The sequence below is a fragment of the Capsicum annuum genome, unplaced genomic scaffold (assembly GCF_002878395.1).
Source record: "Capsicum annuum cultivar UCD-10X-F1 unplaced genomic scaffold, UCD10Xv1.1 ctg4692, whole genome shotgun sequence".
Lineage (NCBI taxonomy): Eukaryota > Viridiplantae > Streptophyta > Magnoliopsida > Solanales > Solanaceae > Capsicum > Capsicum annuum.
This window is the reverse complement of record NW_025854529.1, coordinates 194,379-201,548: the sequence shown is the minus strand read 5'-3', so window position 1 is coordinate 201,548 and position 7,170 is coordinate 194,379. Positions and strand designations below refer to the sequence as shown.

General features: G+C 33.2%; 1 long non-coding RNA gene across 2 annotated transcripts in view; it reads right to left on the bottom strand.

Annotated features, from left to right (window-relative positions):
• Positions 1 to 6,073: 6,073 nt before the first annotated feature.
• LOC107850174 overlaps positions 6,074 to 7,170 on the bottom strand; it is a 4,022-nt gene continuing 2,925 nt past the window's right edge. For both annotated transcript variants that reach the window (XR_007050229.1, XR_001668494.2), the window contains exons 2-3: positions 6,500 to 6,596; positions 6,074 to 6,203 (exon numbers count right to left, since the gene is read on the bottom strand). This is a non-coding gene — a long non-coding RNA (uncharacterized LOC107850174). The remainder of the gene's footprint in view (positions 6,204 to 6,499; positions 6,597 to 7,170) is intronic.

Below are 7,170 nucleotides of genomic sequence, written 5' to 3'. Positions count from 1 at the left end.
CTGGATAACATGAATGTGAAAATGGATACATGAATACATAATAACTGTAACTGAGTTTGTGATAACACGATTACTGACTCTCAGTACTGATAACATGAGATACTGATACTGTATAAATGAAATAACTAATATTGAGCGACTGTATCTGACAGTCTAGTTTCTGATGGAACTAGTTGAGTTCCTTTTTATTCTGAGTTGACTGTATCTGAAAGTCTTGAATTCTGTAGAACTATCTATATTTTATTATTGAGACTGAAAGACTGTGTCTGATAGTCCTGATCTGAAACTGAAATTGTGGGAAGTAGTCATCTAACTGACATGCACCCAATACACCATTATGGTGGAGTTGGGGTCTAATTTGTAACCCCAATTAGAGGGGTGTCAATACCACACCACTAATAAACACAATCTGGGAGTGACTCTCATCTGACAGTGTCCCCAAAAGATAATGGCGAAACCCTCATCTGACAGTGTTTATCCACCTCATCAACCCTCAGCTGATAGTGTTGATATCTCAACCTATGTTGGCTACATAGTTCTAGAATGCAAGGATGACTTCTAAGAATCACACCCTCATCTGACAGTTTGTGTTCCTATCCTTGGGTTCACTCGATGCTAATTCCTACTCCCATCTGAATAGACACTGAACATGGATTACTGAACTAAACTAGACTAAATTTGCTGAGTTTCGTTGACTGACAGAATAGTACTAAGCTTACTAGATTACTGAGCTTTCCTGAGTCGCATGACTGACTGAGTTCTATGGATCATGGCTTAGCTAAGTATATCGTGAAAACATGACACTAGCTCAAGGCACACAGCTAAATTATTGGGTACAAGTACCCCCAGGACTCGATAGCATGAAACTGACAAAGCATGACTTTCTTGAATACATGACAAACATCACAATCCATAATATAATAAGTTGGAGATTTCATGAACTAGAAGTTCTAAAGCACCACAAAGGTTACATATTTATCAATAATTCACTGACTATGACATTTCATCAAACATTTGGCATGCATAAACTTGTACATAAATGGGGATTTCATATTATCATACTAGTATGGTACTTCTCCTTCACATAGGCTTTTAATTTAACACTTGGGGAGCATGCTTTGGTTATACAATCATTAACACATCTAATAATCATGGATACATCAATCAGGGTGTAAATTTAAGGCTTTATCATGATTATTATGCAACTCACCACATCCTAGAGTCAATCATTGGAATATGTAATTTCAAACATGAATCAAAACTCCACAACATCATGAACATGAATTTCAATTCAATTTAAATCATGACCATTCATACATACACAAATCTTCAATTTTGAAAAGAGATTCTTGAGCTTCATTTCAATAAACACATGACATACCTGGGTTGTGAGTTCCTTGAAGTTCTTGGACTTGAAGAACTTGGAATCTCTTAGTTTCTTTAAGAATGATTTAGATATGGTTCTTGGGGATTATATTTGAGAGAAAATCCTAATTTGATGTTGTAGATGGATAATGAACTTATGAGCTTTGATCTTATATAATTAGAGGTTAAAACGGGTGAAAAAACCCAAATACCCTTTTGAAAATGACTTTAAAAATAATTAAATGAACTGTGCGATGGTGGGTGAGATGGTCCATTGCTGAGTTGAAGGTCCATCGGTCCTAACCATCGCACCTGGGTAGAATAGGGGTTCTCTACCTCTTCTACAATGGCTTTGGCGACGGTCTATCGCTAGATCGACGGTCCGTCCACCTGACCCATCACCCTTAGGCAGAAGGTAGTCTCACTGTATCTGCTGCGATGACTTGGGCGACGGTCCATCACTAGCTCGATGGTCCGTCGACCCTCACCATCGCACCTAGGTGGTTTTGACTGATTTCTGTAAAACGGTCATAACTTTCTACCCCGATACCGGATTTGGACGAATCGTTATCATTGGAAAGATAATTCAATTTCCCACATGATAAAAAGTGAAAATTTAAAAAAATTACATGTATATAAAAGTGGATTCATCTTTTAAAGTTAGTTTCTAACATACTTGGGATGATTTCAAGCTAGGTAGAAGTACGGGGCATTACAGTATCGATATAATTCAAGGAAAATTTAGAATAATTAATTTATCACAAAATAATATAGTGGCCTTTTATTTATGTACATAGAAGATAGTAAAGACTATTGTGACACCAATATCCTATTAGAGAAGTCAAAGTAAAATAGAATTAAAATTTGTTGTCAAATTCAAAACTGAGTGAAACTCTAAAACTAAAAGAAAATTATTCTGACAGATCCTCAAGGAGTAAACGAAACCTTAAGATTTGCAGCGAAGATGGAGTTTGTTGAGGAATTGTCATCATATGATTTGCGTTTAATGAGAGAGAAAGGAATTGGTGCCAATGCTTGAACAAGTAGCATATCCTAAAGGATGCAACCAAACAAGGAAGGTGTGACGAATTGTGACACATCTGTTTTTAACGATGCATAAGATTTAGTAAGCATGATTTGATTTATTAGGGTTTTAAATTGTAATGAGGAGGGTAGAAGTGTAACTAAAATTTCAGCTTATGGGCCGTTTCATGCCGAAGATCAATGTATTGAAATTAATCATTATTTTGAATATCCAAATGAATCTTTTTCAATTGAATTAGGTATTAAATGTGTAATCCATGTTTGTTACAACACTGATTTCTCATGTTCAGATTCTTGTATGGTATATCAATTAAGTACTCTCTACAAAACAGTATTGTTGCATGATGTACACCAACGAGGATCTCTGTTGGAGTTCTCATTGTTGTCGTGATGATAAATAGATAAATAAAATTAAATCATCAAAGTTGCAGATGACATTAATCACTACGATATAACTCTTTGTCAACATAGTTGACTTTGAAGGTTAAATTGGTGCATCTTTATTGTGGGTAAAGCATGTAATTCTTCTGTATTTGAAATTTAATTTCAAAAGTCATGCATGTGATAAAAATATATTTGAACAGAAACCAGTGTATTCTTATTAATTCTTTGTATAATGGATCTAGTGAATTTGTTGTATAAATTTCAATTGTTAATTGTTCTTTTGTTTCTTGCACAAATTGAATCCACATTTGGGAGATGTTTGTATCTAATCTATGGGCACTTTGGGTAATTTAATGACTGTTTCATCAAAACAAAATTGCAAAAGTAAGTGCGGTACCACAAACTTGTAAAAAGCTTAAAGTTTACACTTAAGGAATCCTTCTAGTAATAAATTAGGATGGGTTAGGGAAATGTGAAAGTCAAAATGCAATGAGTAAATGCTAACATATATACATTGTGTCCTAGGGAAATTACATTCTCTTGTTGAGTTGAAAATTTAGATGTTTTTAAAGCATGACTGCAAATAGTACTGTAGTTAATGTAATATAGCTGGACATTGAGTGGTAATGGTTTCATCTAGTGGCACTATAAGTTTATTCTGAAATAACTTAAGTTAAGAATAGGTACCACATGAACAACTATATTATACAATGAATCCAAAAAATGATGATAATTATGACTTTAATTATTAATATGCATTCCATTTCAAATTGTCTTATTCTATTGTATTTCTTAACTAATATGTTTTCAAATGGTCGAAAGGGGCACACTAATCTAAAAGTATCTTGGCAGTGAAATTATTTTTTGGATTTTTTGTAGGGAAAGAGGTCATTGTTAAGATTCTCAGTATCACCAGGTCTAGCATTCAGTGTGGGGTGATTCACTTAATACCATCTAAGTAAAAGGGAATATCGGTGATTATGAAGGATAGAAATGGTGGTTAATAAAAAACTGGAGAGGAACACAACTACTAAAAGGTAAGGCTATCTGAGAACATGTGTGAGTATGTAAGTGTACATGTTTCCAATGAAATAGCTTATTTTATGAAATAATAAGAGACTAGTTTGGTATAAAGTGGTTTTTAATGCGCTCCTAATGGTTAATGAAATTGAACGATAAAAGGTGGTCGTAGGAACAATTGGCGATAAAGTGTATCAAAATCCCATGACTCAGTTATATCAGTACCTGAAGTAGTTGTAAGTTCACATAGCAAGAAAATTGGGGTCTGTGTGTGTGGTATAGGAAGTGAATTCTACTTACAATTCATTTTTACCGGAGGAACATGTCGTTTGCGTATTTGGAAGAACATAGGGAATAACATTAAAAGCAGGACCAATGAATGGGATGTAGCAATAACTTCCAGTCCATTTTTGCCGTAGGAAGCTATCACTTCCAACTTATCAAGTATAATAAATGGACAGGACGTTGAAACTATAACAGTTAATTACACATAGACTTGAATAATGTTAGAGGCAGAACAGATGAATGGGAAGTGGCTACAACTTCCAATTTTTTAAATTGTTATGGGTACTTATTATTGGAAGCTTGCAGAATACAACAAATTCACAAAAGCATAACTTCATTATGTGGTGGTACTATCAAAGATGGCTTATTTATGTCTATCATTGTTACAAAAGCAGCTTATCCATGCCATTACCTTTTAATGGTGGATTTTCAAAACATCTTTGCCATGAGACCTTTTATTAGAGGTCCATGTCATTAATTAAAATATGATTAAAGGATTAAATATGCCATTGAACTATCAGAAATGGCTCATTTATGCTATCAGTTAAAAGTTTGGCTCTTTCGTGCCATCGCTGTTATAAAACTACCTCATCTATGTTATTATTTTTGAACAGTGGATTTTCAATAACAATTTTGTCAGATGGCCTTTTATTAGAAGTTCACATCAATAATTAAAAAAATCTATATTGATTTTAAAATATCTTAAATGAGTTAGAATCAGGATTATTTGTCCACTATTTATACCATGGTATTGGTATAAGTTATCCCATATAAATAGCGAAATAATTAGGATAGAGGACTTCTTTTAAGCCGTTATTTGAAAATGATTTTTCAACAATGTATGGTCCCCTAATTCATGATGGGAGAATGGAGAAGTTCTATTGGTACGCATCCTTTTTCTTGCTTGCTCTAATAGTTCATTGGTTTCTTTTCTTGCAACGTTGGAGTATATATTGGAGTCATTGGAATTAAAACTAATCAGTTACTGTAAGATAGAACTTTTGAGACTTCTGTTAAGTGTAACATTTATAATGATTTAGAATCAATAAGAAATAGCCAAAGGACGTACACTATTCACTATTTTTTTGATAAAAAAATAGTTGTTGTTGTAAAATAAATACTTTAATGGGTGTGGATCGAGTTATGTTAAATGAATTTTTTTTAATGGGTCTAAGATATTTTAAAATTAATATTGATTTATTATAATCAATGATGTGTACCTCTAATAAAATGCCACATGGCAAAGCGATTTTTGAAAATCCACCGTTAAAAAATAATTGCATGACTGAGTTGTTTTTATAAGGACGATGACACGAATGAGCCAAACTTTTAACTGATGGTATAAATGATCCATATTTGATAGTTCAATGGCATATATGAGCCTTTTTTCTTAAAACTTTTTTGGCTCATTTAATTGATGACGTGGACGAATCATTATTGACCATGTGTACAAAATAATTTTGCCAAAAATCACTAAACTAGACTGTTAAAAAAAATGGCATGAATAAGCCTTTTTTGTAATGGCAATGACATGAATGAGCAAAACTTTAAATGAATGGCATAGATGAGCCTTTTATCAAAGTTTGATAGCATATTTGAGCCTTTTCCCACAATAGCAAATAGGTCTCTTTTGGATACTTAGCGCAATAAGACTCTTAATCATCCTTATCAATTGCGACTTTTCAGTTTCTTTCTTTTAGACAACTTTTCCTTATCTTCATTCAAACAACCCGAATAATGGAAAGTCGTATTAATAAGTTATGAATGTGGTATAAATCAATAAAATTTTGACATACTATATATTTGGACGGCTATCTATATATTAACCACTTATCTGGACACTCCACAAAATAATTAAATTTATTTAGTACAAAATCGGATCACTATGCAACATATACTTGTATGTATATATATATATATATATATATATATATATATATATATATATATATATTTATAGAACATGAAATTAAAACATAGATAGATTCTAAGTTGCACGGACTCCTCACATTTGATACCACACCCGTATTGAATTCTCCAAAAAATACAGTACTTTGGAAAATTCGACATGCTCCCATCAATATTTTGAAGAGTGAGAGTAACACCTGATAGAGTGATGAACAAGAAAGAAGAAACAAAAAACTAATCAAAACCCACTACTGCTGATCCACACACAAAGTAAAATGTGACTTGTGAAATTTGTGTGGACATCAAAAGTACAAGAGGTGTGCATAAATAGTGGAAGCACTTCGCATGTACCAGTTGGGCTTTAATTAGGTCGATTTGGTGTTAGTTTTTCTTGTTAAAAAGGATAAATCATATAATACGGAATTGCAATAACATTCGTGAGTGAATATAGACTAATTGTGCTCCTACAACAACAAAATTGGTGAAAACTTACAAATCATGTTCGGGGGAAATTGATGTTGCTATCAACATTGCATCCCCCACAAAGGATTTGTAAGTTTCCATCTATTAATGTTGAAACTGCCAGCAATCTGCAGATAAAGAACATTCAACAAAAATAGTGAATCCCTCGTTTAGAAAAAAGCAGGATGGTTGGTTGTGGAGTAATAACAGGCACACATGTAATCTGCCAGTAAACTATGCACAAAGAACCATCTAATAAAAGATTTGCAAAGGTTTTATACTCACAAAGAACAATTTCATAACACATTGAGGCTTTATTTTTTTAAAAAAAAAAACGTGCTTATTTAAGTAGAAGTAAAAGGGCATATATCTTAGTTTTTTCCGCAGCAGTTTCATGATTGTTGGAACTGAGTCATATGTGGTTATTTCTTTTGAGGAGAGTAGAGAAATAAGGTGCAACTATTCAGATTTCGTTCAAGGCACACGTCTGTCAAGAAGGTTAGTTGGAGGTGATGACTAATCGCAAAAGCAGGTGAAGCGCAATGTTGCATGGTAGTAGGATAATCTGCTAATTAAATAGTAATTAAGTTAGGCATATTTAGTACCTATTGGCGTATGTCCAGTTTTTTGAGTAAGGAGGTGATTATTTGCTATAGATTTAATAGCAAAATTGAGATGGGTGTCTGTCCAGTTGAGTTCTGC